Source organism: Salmo salar, chromosome ssa10 (assembly GCF_905237065.1).
Source record: "Salmo salar chromosome ssa10, Ssal_v3.1, whole genome shotgun sequence".
Taxonomy (NCBI): domain Eukaryota; kingdom Metazoa; phylum Chordata; class Actinopteri; order Salmoniformes; family Salmonidae; genus Salmo; species Salmo salar.
The window spans coordinates 33,566,012-33,579,341 of NC_059451.1; the positions used below are offsets into that span (position 1 = coordinate 33,566,012).

The following is a 13,330-nucleotide window of genomic DNA, read 5'->3' on the forward strand; positions in this document are numbered from 1 at the left end:
CTTACTGGCTCAATTACGGGTAAGTTCCCTGCTCGAGGGCACATCGACTGTTTATTTTCTCTCAACTAATAGGATATTCGAATCAGCGACAGTGTTTCCCCTATATTCATCTGAATTCTCTGTTTCACGGAAACATGGCTCACTCGGGATACGTTATCAGAGTCGGTACAGCCACCTGGTTTAGTCACGCATTGCGCCGACAGAAACAAACATCTCTCTGGTAAGAAGAAGAAGGGGGAGTATGCCTTATGATTAACAAGTCGTAGTGTGATCATAACAACATACAGGAACTCAAGTCCTTTTGTTCACCTGACCTAGAATTCCTTACAATCAAATGCCGACCGCATTATCTACCAAGAGAATTCTCTTCGATTATAATCACAGCCATGTATATCCCCCCCAAGCAGACACCTCGACGGCCCTGAAAGAACTTCATTGGACTCTATGTAAACTGGAAAGCACATATCCTGAGGCTGCATTTATTGTAGCTGGGGATTTTAACAAGGCAAATCTGAAAACAAGGCTCCCTAAATTTTATCAGCATATCAAATGCGTGACCCGGGCTGGCAAAACCCTGGATCATTGTTACTCTAACTTCCGCAACGCATACAAAGCCCTCCCTCGCCCTCCTTTCGGCAAATCTGACCACGACTCTATTTTGTTGCTCCCAGCCTATAGACAGAAACTAAAATAGGAAACGCCCGTGCTCAGGTCTGTTCAACACTGGTCCGACCAATCTGATTCCACGCTTCAAGATTGCTTTGATCACGTGGACTGGGATATGTTCCGGATAGCCTCAGACAACAACATTGATGTATACGCTGATTCAGTGAGCGAGTTTGTTAGCAAGTGCATCGGTGATGTTGTACCCACAGCGACTATTAAAACCTTCCACAACCAGAAACCGTGGATTGATGGCAGCATTCACGCAAAACTGAAAGTGCGAAACACTGCTTTTAATCAGGGCAAGGTGACCGGAAACATGACCAAATACAAACAGTGTAGCTATTCCCTCCGCAAGGCAATCAAACAAGCTAAGCGTCATTATAGAGACAAAGTAGAGTCGCAATTCAACGGCTCAGACACGAGAGGTATGTGGCAGGGTCTACAGTCAATCACGGACTACAAAAAGAAAACCAGCCCCGTCGCAGACACCAATGTCTTGCTCTCAGACAAACTAAACAACTTCATTGCTCGCTTTGAGGACAATACAGTGCCACTGACATGGCCGCCACCAAAACCTGCGGGCCGCCTCCAGTGGTGAGGGTAGGAAACAACATCTCCTCCCCGCTGATCCTCAACACTGGGGCCCCACAAGGATGCGTTCTCAGCCCTCTCCTGTACTCCCGGTTCTCCCATGACTGCGTGGCCATGCACGCCTCCAACTCAATCATCAAGTTTGCAGACGACACTACAGTAGTAGGCTTGATTACCAACAACGACGAGACCGCCTACAGGGAGGAGGTGAGGGCTCTTGGAGTGTGGTGTCAGGAAAATAACCTCACACTCAACGTCAACAAAACAAAGGAGATGATCGTGGACTTCAGGAAACAGCAGAGGGAGCAGCCCCCTATCCACATCGACGGTACAGTAGTGGAGAAGGTGGAAAGTTTTAAGTTCCTCGGCGTACACATCACAGACAAACTGAAATTGTCCACCCACACAGACAGCGTGGTGAAGAAGGCGCAGCAGCGCCTCTTCAACCTCAGGAAGCTGAAGAAATTTGGCTTGTCAAAAAAAACACTCACAAACTTTTACAGATGCACAATCGAGAGCATCCTGTCGGGCTGTATCACCGCCTGGTACGGCAACTGCTCCGCCCACAACCGTAAGGCTCTCCAGAGGGTAGTGAGGTCTGCACAACGCATCACCGGGGGCAAACTACCTGCCCTCCAGGACACCTACATCACCCGATGTCACAGGAAGGCCAAAAAGATCATCAAGGACAACAACCACCCGAGCCACTGCCTGTTCACCCCGCTATCATCCAGAAGGCGAGGTCAGTACAGGTGCATCAAAGCTGGAACCAAGAGACTGAAAAACAGCTTCTTTCTCAAGGCCATCAGATTGTTAAACAGCCATCACTAACACTAAGTGGCTGCTGCCAACATACTGACTCAAATCTCTAGCCACTTTAATAATAAAAAAGGTGATGTAATACATGTATCACTAGTCACTTTAAGCAATGCCACTTTATAATGTTTACATACCCTACATTACTCATCTCATATGTATATACTGTACTCTATACCATCTACTGCATCTTGCCTATAACGTTCGGCCATCGCTCATCCATATATTTATATGTACATATTCTTATTCATTCCTTTACACTTGTGTGTATAAGGTAGCTGTTGTGAAATTGTTAGATTACTTGTTAGATATTACTGCACGGTCGGAACTAGAAGCACAGGCATTTCGCTACACTCACATTAACATCTGCTAACCATGTTTATGTGACAAATAACATTTCATTTGATTTGAATTGTTGCCACCTCTTAATCTTTTTCTCCATTTTTTTATATATATTTCGGCAGTGATGCTCTTTCAAATAGTTGTTGGCTTAATGGCTGGAAGTATATGGGAACAGCTAGCATGTCATTGCACGGACACTGGAAGCAATGCCCCCCCTTACCCTTGCCACCGCTGCTGAAAAAGATACTAGGGGAACCACTGAGTGACCTTTCGTGTACTGGCTCAACTCTCTCAACCACTAGAATGGTCCACACACACCAACACAGTCATGAAGAGGGCTTGACAATGCATCTTTCCCCTCAGGAGGCTGAAAAGATTTAGCATGGGCCCTCAGATCCTAAAAAGGTATACAGCTGCACCATTGAGAGAATCTTGGCTGGTTGCATCACCGCTTGGTATGGCAACTGCTTGGCATCTGACCGCAAAGCACTACAGAGGGTAGTGCGTATGGCCTAGTACATCACTGGAGCCAAGCTCCCTGCCATCCAGGACCTCTATACCAGGCGGTGTCAGAGGAGGGACCTAAAAATTGTCAAAGACACCAGCCACCCAAGTCATAGACTGTTCTCTCTGCTACCCCCAAGCCATAAGACTGCTAAATAGTTAGTCCGGGTAGCTATTGGTTAACTATTTAACTATCTGCATTGACCCCTTTCTTCACGAACTCTTTTGACTCATCACATACGCTGCTGTTACTGCTTATCTATCCTGTTGCCTAGTCACTTTATCCCTACCTATACAGTATGTACATATCTACCTCGATCAAATCAAATTGTATTTATATAGCCCTTCTTACATCAGCTGATATCTCAAAGTGCTGTACAGAAACCCAGCCTAAAACCCCAAACAGCAAGCAATGCAGGTGTAGAAGCACGGTGGCTAGGAAAAACTCCCTAGAAAGGCCAAAACCTTGGAAGAAACCTAGAGAGGAACCAGGCTATGAGGGGTGGCCAGTCCTCTTCTGGCTGTTCCAGGTGGAGATTATAACAGAACATGGCCAAGATGTTCAAATGTTCATAAATGACCAGCATGGTCAAATAATAATAATCACAGTAGTTGTCGAGGGTGCAACAAATCAGCACCTTGAGTAAATGTCAGTTGGCTTTTCATAGCCGATCGTTGAGAGTATCTCTACCGCTCCTGCTGTCTCTAGAGAGTTGAAAACAGCAGGTCTGGGACAGGTAGCACGTCCGGTGAACAGGTCAGGGTTCCATAGCCGCAGGCAGAACAGTTGAAACTGGAGCAGCAGCATGGCCAGGTGGACTGGGGACAGCAAGGAGTCATCATGCCAGGTAGTCCTGAGGCATGGTCCTAGGGCTCAGGTCCTCCGAGAGAGAGAGAGAGAGAGAAAGAAAGAAAGAAAGAAAGAAAGAAAGAAAGAGAGAATTAGAGAGAGCATACTTAAATTCACACAGGACACCGGATAAGACAAGAGAAATACTCCAGATATAACAGACTGACCCTAGCCCCCCGACACAAACTACTGCAGCATAAATACTGGAGGCTGAGACGGGGGGGGGTCAGGAGACACTGTGACCCCATCCGATGATACCCCCGGACAGGGCCAAACAGGCAGGATATAACCCCACCCACTTTGCCAAAGCACAGCCCCCACACCACTAGAGGGATATCTTCAACCACCAACTTACCATCCTGAGACAAGGCCGACTATAGCCCACAAAGATCTCCGCCACGGCACAACCCAAGGGGGGGGCGCCAACCCAGACAGGAAGACCACATCAGTGACTCAACCCACTCAAGTGATGCACCCCTCCTAGGGACGCCATGGAAGAACACCAGTAAGCCAGTGACTCAGCCCCTGTAATAGGGTTAGAGGCAGAGAATCCCAGTGGAGAGAGGGGAACCGGCCAGGCAGAGACAGCAAGGGCGGTTCGTTGCTCCAGAGCATTTCCGTTCACCTTCACACCCCTGGGCCAGACTACACTCAATCATAGGACCTACTGAAGAGATGAGTCTTCAATTACCTCGTACCCCTGCAAATCGACTCCGTACTGGTACTCCATGTACATAGCCAAGTTATTGTTACTCATTTTGTATTTATTCCTCATGTTATTTTTTTTTATTATTTATCTTTTTTTTCCTCTCCATTGTTGGGAAGGGCCAAAAGTAAACATTTCACTGTTAGTCTACTCCTGTTTACAAAGCATGTGACGAAAACAATTTGATTTTATTTAGATTTGTTTATTAGTCACATGCACAGCGTACGCAGATGTAATCGCAGGGTACAAAAAAAGAAGTGAATGAGAAAATAATAATAATATACACATTTACAACTGTAGCAATGATAAATGTCCATTGGGGGGTGGGGGCAGGGTAAGTGTCTGTTGGGAAGGGGTGTAGAATGCCCATAGGGGGAGCAGCCCGGGGGAGAAGTGTGAAGTCAATGAGGCAATAATGCAAATTATAATAATATACACATTTACAACTGTAACAATGTCCATTGAGGGGGGGGTGGGCAGGGTAAATGTTTGTTGGGGGGGTGGGAAGCCCCGGGGGCAGGAGGGAGACAGGGGGAGCAGATAGCTGCCTAGTGGCTATTCAGCAGCTTGATGGCCTGGGGATAGAAGCTATTGGCCAGTCTGAAAGTTTTTGCCATGATACTTCTGTACTGTCCAGGTCTGAGTGATGGAAGCAGGGAGACAGGCCGTGGCTACCTGCCACAGAGGGAGGGCCCTCTGACCTTCTCATCCAATGGGTTTTGAGAAGAAGGCGAGGAGAGAGGACATGAGGAATCAAGGAAAATTATTGATATTCTCCCTGAGTCTGGGAGCTGACAGGGGAAGTGAAGGACTTGTGTATATATAAATTATTGATCCTATACCGACTCCTACTGGAAGACCAGGCTACCTACAGTTGCAAGCAGCTGTTTTCAGTTTCTGACTGCATTAGTTTATGAATGCCTTTCCAGCAGCATTTTTGCACATTGATCTAATAAAAGGTTGCCTACATTTTTTCATGACTTTAAGCCTAGGACTATTAGGGTGGTGTTAAATCACTGAAATGGTCCCAAACTATGGAGGCCTATATGCTTTAGGAATTATTAAAGCACCCACTCCCATTGCAAGTAAAAATGGTAATTCATCTGGTTCCTTTTGCCAGGGTTGGCTCAAGATGCACAGTACAAAGAAGTCAGTCATGCCAGTCTTGATCAGAGAACAATAACGATGTGAATACGTTATGCCTCATAAGTTAATTGAGAAAGCGCACATTCTTCACGTATAATTTTTTTCCTAATATGTTGAGATCCATTGCACAGCGGCTGACGGAATTGAAATTTTGATTAGTGCAAAACTAATTATACAAGACAGAAATATGATAGCCACTTCACCGTGACAGACTGAGAAGATTGTCAATGACAAACAAGCGCCTCCACTCCGAATAAAATACTAGGCTTATCCATACATTAGGCCTATACAAGATCAATAGCCAATAGCCTATACAAGATCAATATTTGTGTGAATATATGCTATTTTCGACCAACAGATAAGCGGCATCGCAGCCGAGATCGGTTGTGAACGTTGGGTGATTTTTGTGCCAAGCACAGCCTCCGCCAGCCACACCCTCCCGCCTCATGTGCTTGCAGGACTCGGTTTCTGTACGGTTGTCTGTGCGCTTTTCCGTGCGTGCGTGTCGGTGCGAGCACCCGCAGCATCAGTAACACAAAGAGGGTCGAAGAGCTGTGGATGGGAGATACAAGGCGCCGTGGGCAACTTCAAGACCGATTTGCGGGCAAACAAGATCACTTATAAGGTGGTGGGAGCTTGTCCTTTACTCTTGCATATTTTCTTAGTCATAAATGGTGTTTTATTTTCAATAAGCTGCTGACCTTGTCACAGCCTTTCATTTTCATTGACCTGCTGACGATTGCTCCATCGTTCAGATATGTGTGTGCATTGGAAAAGGACAGTGTCGTTTCATTTGAGTATACATGCGTGAATATATTTGGCATAGCTTGAATTGTGGAGATAATTGGCTATTTGGCATTTTCATTATATTATTTTATATTATTGCAATTGGAACACGTTCACCCTACAGCTTTCGTTTATGTTGGCTACTGTCTCAATTTACAGAAGGCATATTTGTGATAAAATATGAAATAAACGATAGATGCTTTGTTCTCCATATGCTTAAGTCAGCCTTTTTATATCAATGTACAACCAGGATTGCAGCTCCTACGTTATATTATAAACCCTTATTATATTTTATCCCTGCATCTCTTTGTAGGCTACCTGTGCTGTGCCATATCCTATTGTGTCATGGACCAGAGAGATGGCATTATGCTTTTCACGCAATATTGTTTCGACCCGTATCCCCAGATATCAGATGGAATGTCTAAAAACAGAAATCATTGTCTCAAACGTTGGAACACGGAAGGCGCGTAAAAGCGGATTTGTTGAGTTTCAGCCAATGGTTTTGGCCTAGTTTTCTTCAATGCAGCACGTACCGTTATACATAGCAATTTTACTTTGATCTTAATATAGAGAACATGAATCATTGAATTTAGCCAGAAATTGACATTCAGAGCTGTTATCTGCAGTAAACACACTGTATCTCGGTTGGGTGATGCCGAGTTGTGTCCATATCAGTTATGGTTGGCTTCTTTTGAGTATCTCATTAGTTTACACATTGCAGAGTAAGCAATATGATGATCCAGTAAGGCCCCATACCTTTATGTGTGATGTAGCCTGTGGAAAGACATAATTTTAAATGGCCAGCCATGTTTATGTCTCCAAGCCAGGGAGGGGAGCATTGTTGACATTTGGCCTCTGAAAGAGTTTCATATCTCATAGTACATGTAGTGGGGGAAAAAAGTATTTGATCCCCTGCTGATTTTGTATGTTTGCCCACTGACAAAGAAAGGATCAGTCTATAATTTTAATGGTAGGTTTATTTGAACAGTGAGAGACAGAATAACAACAAAAATATCCAGAAAAACACATGTCAAAAATGTTATAAATTGATTTGCATTTTAATGAGGGAGATAAGTATTTGACCCCCTCTCAGTCAGAAAGATTTCTGGCTCCCAGGTGTCTTTTATACAGGTAACGAGCTGAGATTAGGAGCACACTCTTAAAGGGAGTGCTCCTAACCGCTGCTTGTTACCTGTAAAAAAAGACACCTGTCCACAGAAGCAATCAATCAGATTCCAAACTCTCCACATGGCCAAGACAAAGAGCTCTCCAAGGATGTCAGGGACAAGATTGTAGACCTACACAAGGCTGGATTGGGCTACAAGACCATCGCCAAGCAGCTTGGTGAGAAGGTGACAACATTTGGTGAGATTATTCGCAAATGGAAGAAACACAAAAGAACTGTCAATATCCCTCAGCCTGGGGCTCCATGCAAGATCTCACATTGTGGGGTTGCAATGATCATGAGAATGGTGAGGAATCAGCCCAGAACTACACGGGAGGATCTTGTCAATGATCTCAAGGCAGCTGGGACCATTGTCACCAAGAAAACTATTGGTAACACAATACGCCGTGAAGGACTGAAATCCTGCAGCGCCCGCAAGGTCCCCCTGCTCAAGAATACATATACATGCCCGTCTGAAGTTTGCCAATGAACATCTGAATGATTCAGAGGACAACTGGTGAAAGTGTTGTGGTCAGATGAGACCAAAATGGAGCTCTTTGGCATCAACTCAACTCGCCGTGTTTGGAGGAGGAGGAATGCTGCCTATGACCCCAAGAACACCATCTCCACCGTCAAACATGGAGGTGGAAACATTATGCTTTAGGGGTGTTTTTCTGCTAAGGGGACAGGACAACTTCACCGCTTCATTTGACGGGGCCATGTACTGTCAAATTTTTGGTGAGAACCTCCTTCCCTCAGCCAGGGCATTGAAAATGGGTCGTGGATGGGTATTCCAGCATGACAATAACCCAAAACACACGGCCAAGGCAACAAATTAGTAGCTCAAGAAGAAGCACATTAAGGTCCTGGAGTGGCCTAGCCATTCTCCATAGAAAATCTGTGGAGGGAGCTGAAGGTTCGAGTTGCCAAACGTCAGCCTCGAAACCTTAATGACTTGGAGAAGATCTGCAAAGAGGAGTGGGACAAAATCCCTCCTGAGATGTGTGCAAATGTAACAGTGTAGGTTCCGTCCCTCTCTTCGCCCCAACCTGGGCTCGAACCAGGGACCCTTGCACACATCAACAACTGACACCCCACAAAGCATCGTTACCCATCGCGCCACAAAAGCCACGACCCTTGCAACGCAAGGGGAAACCCTACTTCACCTCTGTGATTGCCAACAAGGGTTTTGTCGCCAAGTACTAAGTCATGTTTTGCAGAGAGGTCAAATACTTATTTCCCTCATTAAAATGGAAATCATTTTATAACATTTTTGACATGCGTTTTTCTAGATTTTTTTGTTGTTATTCTGTCTCTCACTGTTCATATAAACCTATCATTAAAATTATAGACTGATCATTTCTTTGTAAGTGGGCAAACGTACAAAATCAGCAGGGGATCAAATACTTTTTTCCCCCACTGTATACTACCGTTCTAAAGTTTGGGGTCACTTAGAAATGACCTTGTTTTTGAAAGAAAAGCACATTTCTTGTCCATTAAAATAACATAACATTTATCAGAAATGCAGTGTAGACATTGTTAATGTTAATGTTGTAAATTACTATTGTAGCTGGAAACGGCTGTTTTTTATGGAATGTCTACATACAGTTGAAGTCGGAATTTTACATACACTTAGGTTGGAGTCTTAAAACTAGTTTTTAAACCACTCCACAAAGTTCTTGTTAACAAACTATAGTTTTGGCAAGTCGGTTAGGACATCTATTTTGTGCATGACACAAGTAATTTTTCCAACAATTGTTTACAGACAGATTATTTCACTTATAACTCACTGTATCACAATTCCAGTGGGTCAGAAGTTTACATACACTAAGTTGACTGTGCCTTTAAACAGCTTGGAAAATTCCAGAAAATGATGTCATGGCTTTAGGAGCTTCTGATAGGCCAACTGACATAATTTGAGTCAATTGGAGGTGTACCTGTGGATGTATTTCAAGGCCTACCTCCAAACTCAGTGCCTCTTTGCTTGATATCATGGGAAAATCAAAAGAAATCAGCCAAGACCGCAGAAAAAAATTGTAGACCTCCACAAGTCTGGTTCATCCTTGGGAGCAATTTCCAAACGCCTGAAGGAACCACGTTCATCTGTACAAACAATAGTACGCAAGTATAAACACCATGGGACCACGCAGCCGTCATACCGCTCAGGAAGGAGACGCGTTCTGTCTCCTATAGATGAACGTACTTTGGTGCGAAAAGTGAAAATCAATCCCAGAACAACAGAAAAGGACCTTGTGAAGATGCTGGAGGAAACAGGTACAAAAGTATCTATATCCACAGTAAAACGAGTCCTATATCAACATAACCTGAAATGCCACTCAGCAAGGAAGAAGCCACGGCTCCAAAACCGCTATAAAAAAGCCAGACTATGGTTTGAAACTGCACATGGGGACAAAGATCGTACTTTTTGGAGAAATGTCCTCTGGTCTGATGAAACAAAAATATAACTTTTTGGCCATAATGACCATTGTTATGTTTGGAGGAAAAATATGGATGCTTGCAAGCCGAAGAACACCATCCCAACCGTGAAGCACGGGGGTGGCAGCATCATGTTGTGGGGGTGCTTTGGTGCAGGAGGGACTGGTGTACTTCACAAAATAGATGGCATCATGAGGCAGGAAAATTATGTGGATATATTGAAGCAACATCTCAAGACATTTGTCAGGAAGTTAAAGCTTGGTCGCAAATGGGTCTTCCAAATGGATAATGATCCCAAGCATACTTCGAAAGTTGTGCCAAAATGGCTTAAGGACAACAAAGTCAAGGTATTGGAGTGGCCATCACAAAGCCCTGACCTCAATCCTATAGAAAGTTTGTGGGCAGAACTGAAAAAGTGTTTGCGAGCAAGGAAGCCTACAAACCTGACCCAGTTACACCAGCTCTGTCAGGAGGAATGGGCCAAAATTCACCAAACTTATTGTGGGAACGTTGTGGAAGGCTACCCAAAACGTTTGACCCAAGTTAAAGAATTTAATGGCAATGCTACCAAATACTAATTGAGTGTATGTAAACTTCTGACCCACTGGGAATGTGATGAAAGAAATAAAAGCTGAAATAAATCATTCTCTCTACTATTATTCTGACATTTCACATTCTTAAAATAAAGTGGTGATCCTAACTGACCTAAGACAGGGACTTTTTACTACGATTAAATGCCAGGAATTGTGAAAAACTGAGTTTAAATGTATTTGGCTAAGGTGTATGTAAACTTCTGACTTCAACTTTAGGTGTACAGAGGTCCATTATCAGCAACCATCACTCCTATGTTCCAATGGCACGTTGTGTTAGCTAATCCAAGTTTTACATTTTAAAAGGCTAATTGATCATTAGAAAACCCTTTTGCAATCATGTTAGCACAGCTGAAAACCGTTGTGCTGATTGAAGAAGCAATAAACCTGGCCATCTTTATACTAGTTGAGTATGTGGAGCATCAGCACTTATGGGTTCGATTACAGGCTCAAAATGGCCAGAAACAAATACTTTTCTTCTGAAAGTTGTCAGTCTATTCTTGCTCTGAGAAATGAAGGCTATTACATGCAAGAACCTGCCAAGAAACTGAAGATCTCGTTCATCCATGTGTACTACTCCCTTCACAGAACAGCGCAAACTGGCTCTAATCAGAATAGAAAGAGGAGTGGGAGGCCTTGGTGCACAACTGAGCAAGAGGACAAGTACATTAGAGTGTCTAGTTTGAGAAACAGACACCTCACAAGTCCTCAACTGGCAGCTTCATTAAATAGTACCCGCAAAACACCGGTCTCAACGTCAACAGTGAAGAGGCGACTCCGGGATGCTGGCCTTCTATGCAGAGTTCCTCTGTCCAGTGGCTGTGTTCTTTTGCCCATCTTAATCTTTTCTTTTTATTTGCCAGTCTGAGATATGTATTTTTCTTTGCAACTCTGCCTAGAAGGCCAACATCCCGGAGTCGCCTCTTCACTGTTGACGTTGAGACTGGTGTTTTGCGGGTACATTTTAAATCAAATTTTACTGCTTGCGTCAGTTACTTGATGTGGAATAGAGTTCCATGTAGTCATGGCTCTATGTAGTACTGTGTGCCTCCCATAGTCTGTTCTGGACTTGGGGACTGTGAAGAGACCTCTTGTGGCATGTCTTGTGGGGTATGCATGGGTGTCTGAGCTGTGTGCCAGTAGTTTAGACAGACAGCTCGGTGCATTCAACATGTCAATACCTCTCATAAATACAAGTAGTGATGAAGTCAATCTCTCCTCCACTTTGAGCCAGGAGAGATTGACATGCATATTATTAATATTAGCTCTTTGTGTACATCCAAGGGCCAGCCGTGCTGCCCTGTTCTGAGCCAGTTGCAATTTTCCTAAGTCCTTTTTTGTGGCACCTGACCACACGACTGAACAGTAGTTAAGGTGCGACAAAACTAGGGCCTGTAGGACCTGCCTTGTTGATAGTGTTGTTAAGAAGGCAGAGCATTGCTTTATTATAGACAGACTTCTCCCCTTCTTAGCTACTACTGCATCAATATGTTTTGACCATGACAGTTTACAATCTAGGGTTACTCCAAGCAGTTTAGTCATCTCAACTTGCTCAGTTTCCACATTATTTATTACAAGATTTAGTTGAAGTTTAGGGTTTAGTGAGTGTTTTGTTCCAAATACAATGCTTTTAGTTTTAGAAATATTTAGGGATAACTTATTCCATGCCACCCACTCTGAAACTAACTGCAGCTCTTTGTTGTGTGTTGCAGTCATTTCAGTCGCTGTCGTAGCTGACGTGTATAATGTTGAGTCATCCCCATTAGAGGTCGACCGACTATGATTTTTCGACACCAATACCGATTATTGGAGGACCCAAAAACCCGATACCGATTAATCGGCCGATTATTATGATGATTTTTTTTTATATATATGTATATATACATATAAATGTATATATCCCCACTGTATATATATATATACAGTGGGGAGAACAAGTATTTGATACACTGCCGATTTTGCAGGTTTTCCTACTTACAAAGCATGAAGAGGTCTGTAATTTTTATCATAGGTACACTTCAACTGTGAGAGACAGAATCTAAAACAAAAATCAAGAAAATCACATTGTATGATTTTTAAATAATTAATTTGCATTTTATTGCATGACATAAGTATTTGATCACCTACCAACCAGTAAGAATTCCGGCTCTCACAGACCTGTTAGTTTTTCTTTAAGAAGCCCTCCTGTTCTCCACTCATTACCTGTATTAACTGCACCTGTTTGAACTCGTTACCTGCATAAAAGACACCTGTCCACACACTCAATCAAACAGACTCCAACCTCTCCACAATGGCCAAGACCAGAGAGCTGTGTAAGGACATCAGGGATAAAATTGTAGACCTGCACAAGGCTGGGATGGGCTACAGGACAATAGGCAAGCAGCTTGGTGAGAAGGCAACAACTGTTGGTGCAATTATTAGAAAATGAAAGAAGTTCAAGATGACGGTCAATCACCCTCGGTCTGGGGCTCCATGCAAGATCTCACCTCGTGGGGCATCAATGATCATGAGGAAGGTGAGGGATCAGCCCAGAACTACACGGCAGGACCTGGTCAATGACCTGAAGAGAGCTGGGACCACAGTCTCAAAGAAAACCATTAGTAACACACTACGCCGTCATGGATTAAAATCCTGCAGCGCACGCAAGGTCCCCCTGCTCAAGCCAGCGGATGTCCAGGCCCATCTGAAGTTTGCCAATGACCATCTGGATGATCCAGAGGAGGAATGGGAGA

The 13,330-nt window shown here is 43.9% G+C and overlaps 1 protein-coding gene across 2 annotated transcripts in view; it reads left to right on the forward strand.

Annotated features, from left to right (window-relative positions):
- Positions 1-6,063: 6,063 nt before the first annotated feature.
- Positions 6,064-13,330, forward strand: part of LOC106560277 (capping protein inhibiting regulator of actin dynamics) — a 53,301-nt gene continuing 46,034 nt past the window's right edge. For both annotated transcript variants that reach the window (XM_014123010.2, XM_014123011.2), the window contains exon 1: positions 6,064-6,246. The gene's annotated coding sequence lies outside the window, so the exon portion shown is untranslated. The remainder of the gene's footprint in view (positions 6,247-13,330) is intronic.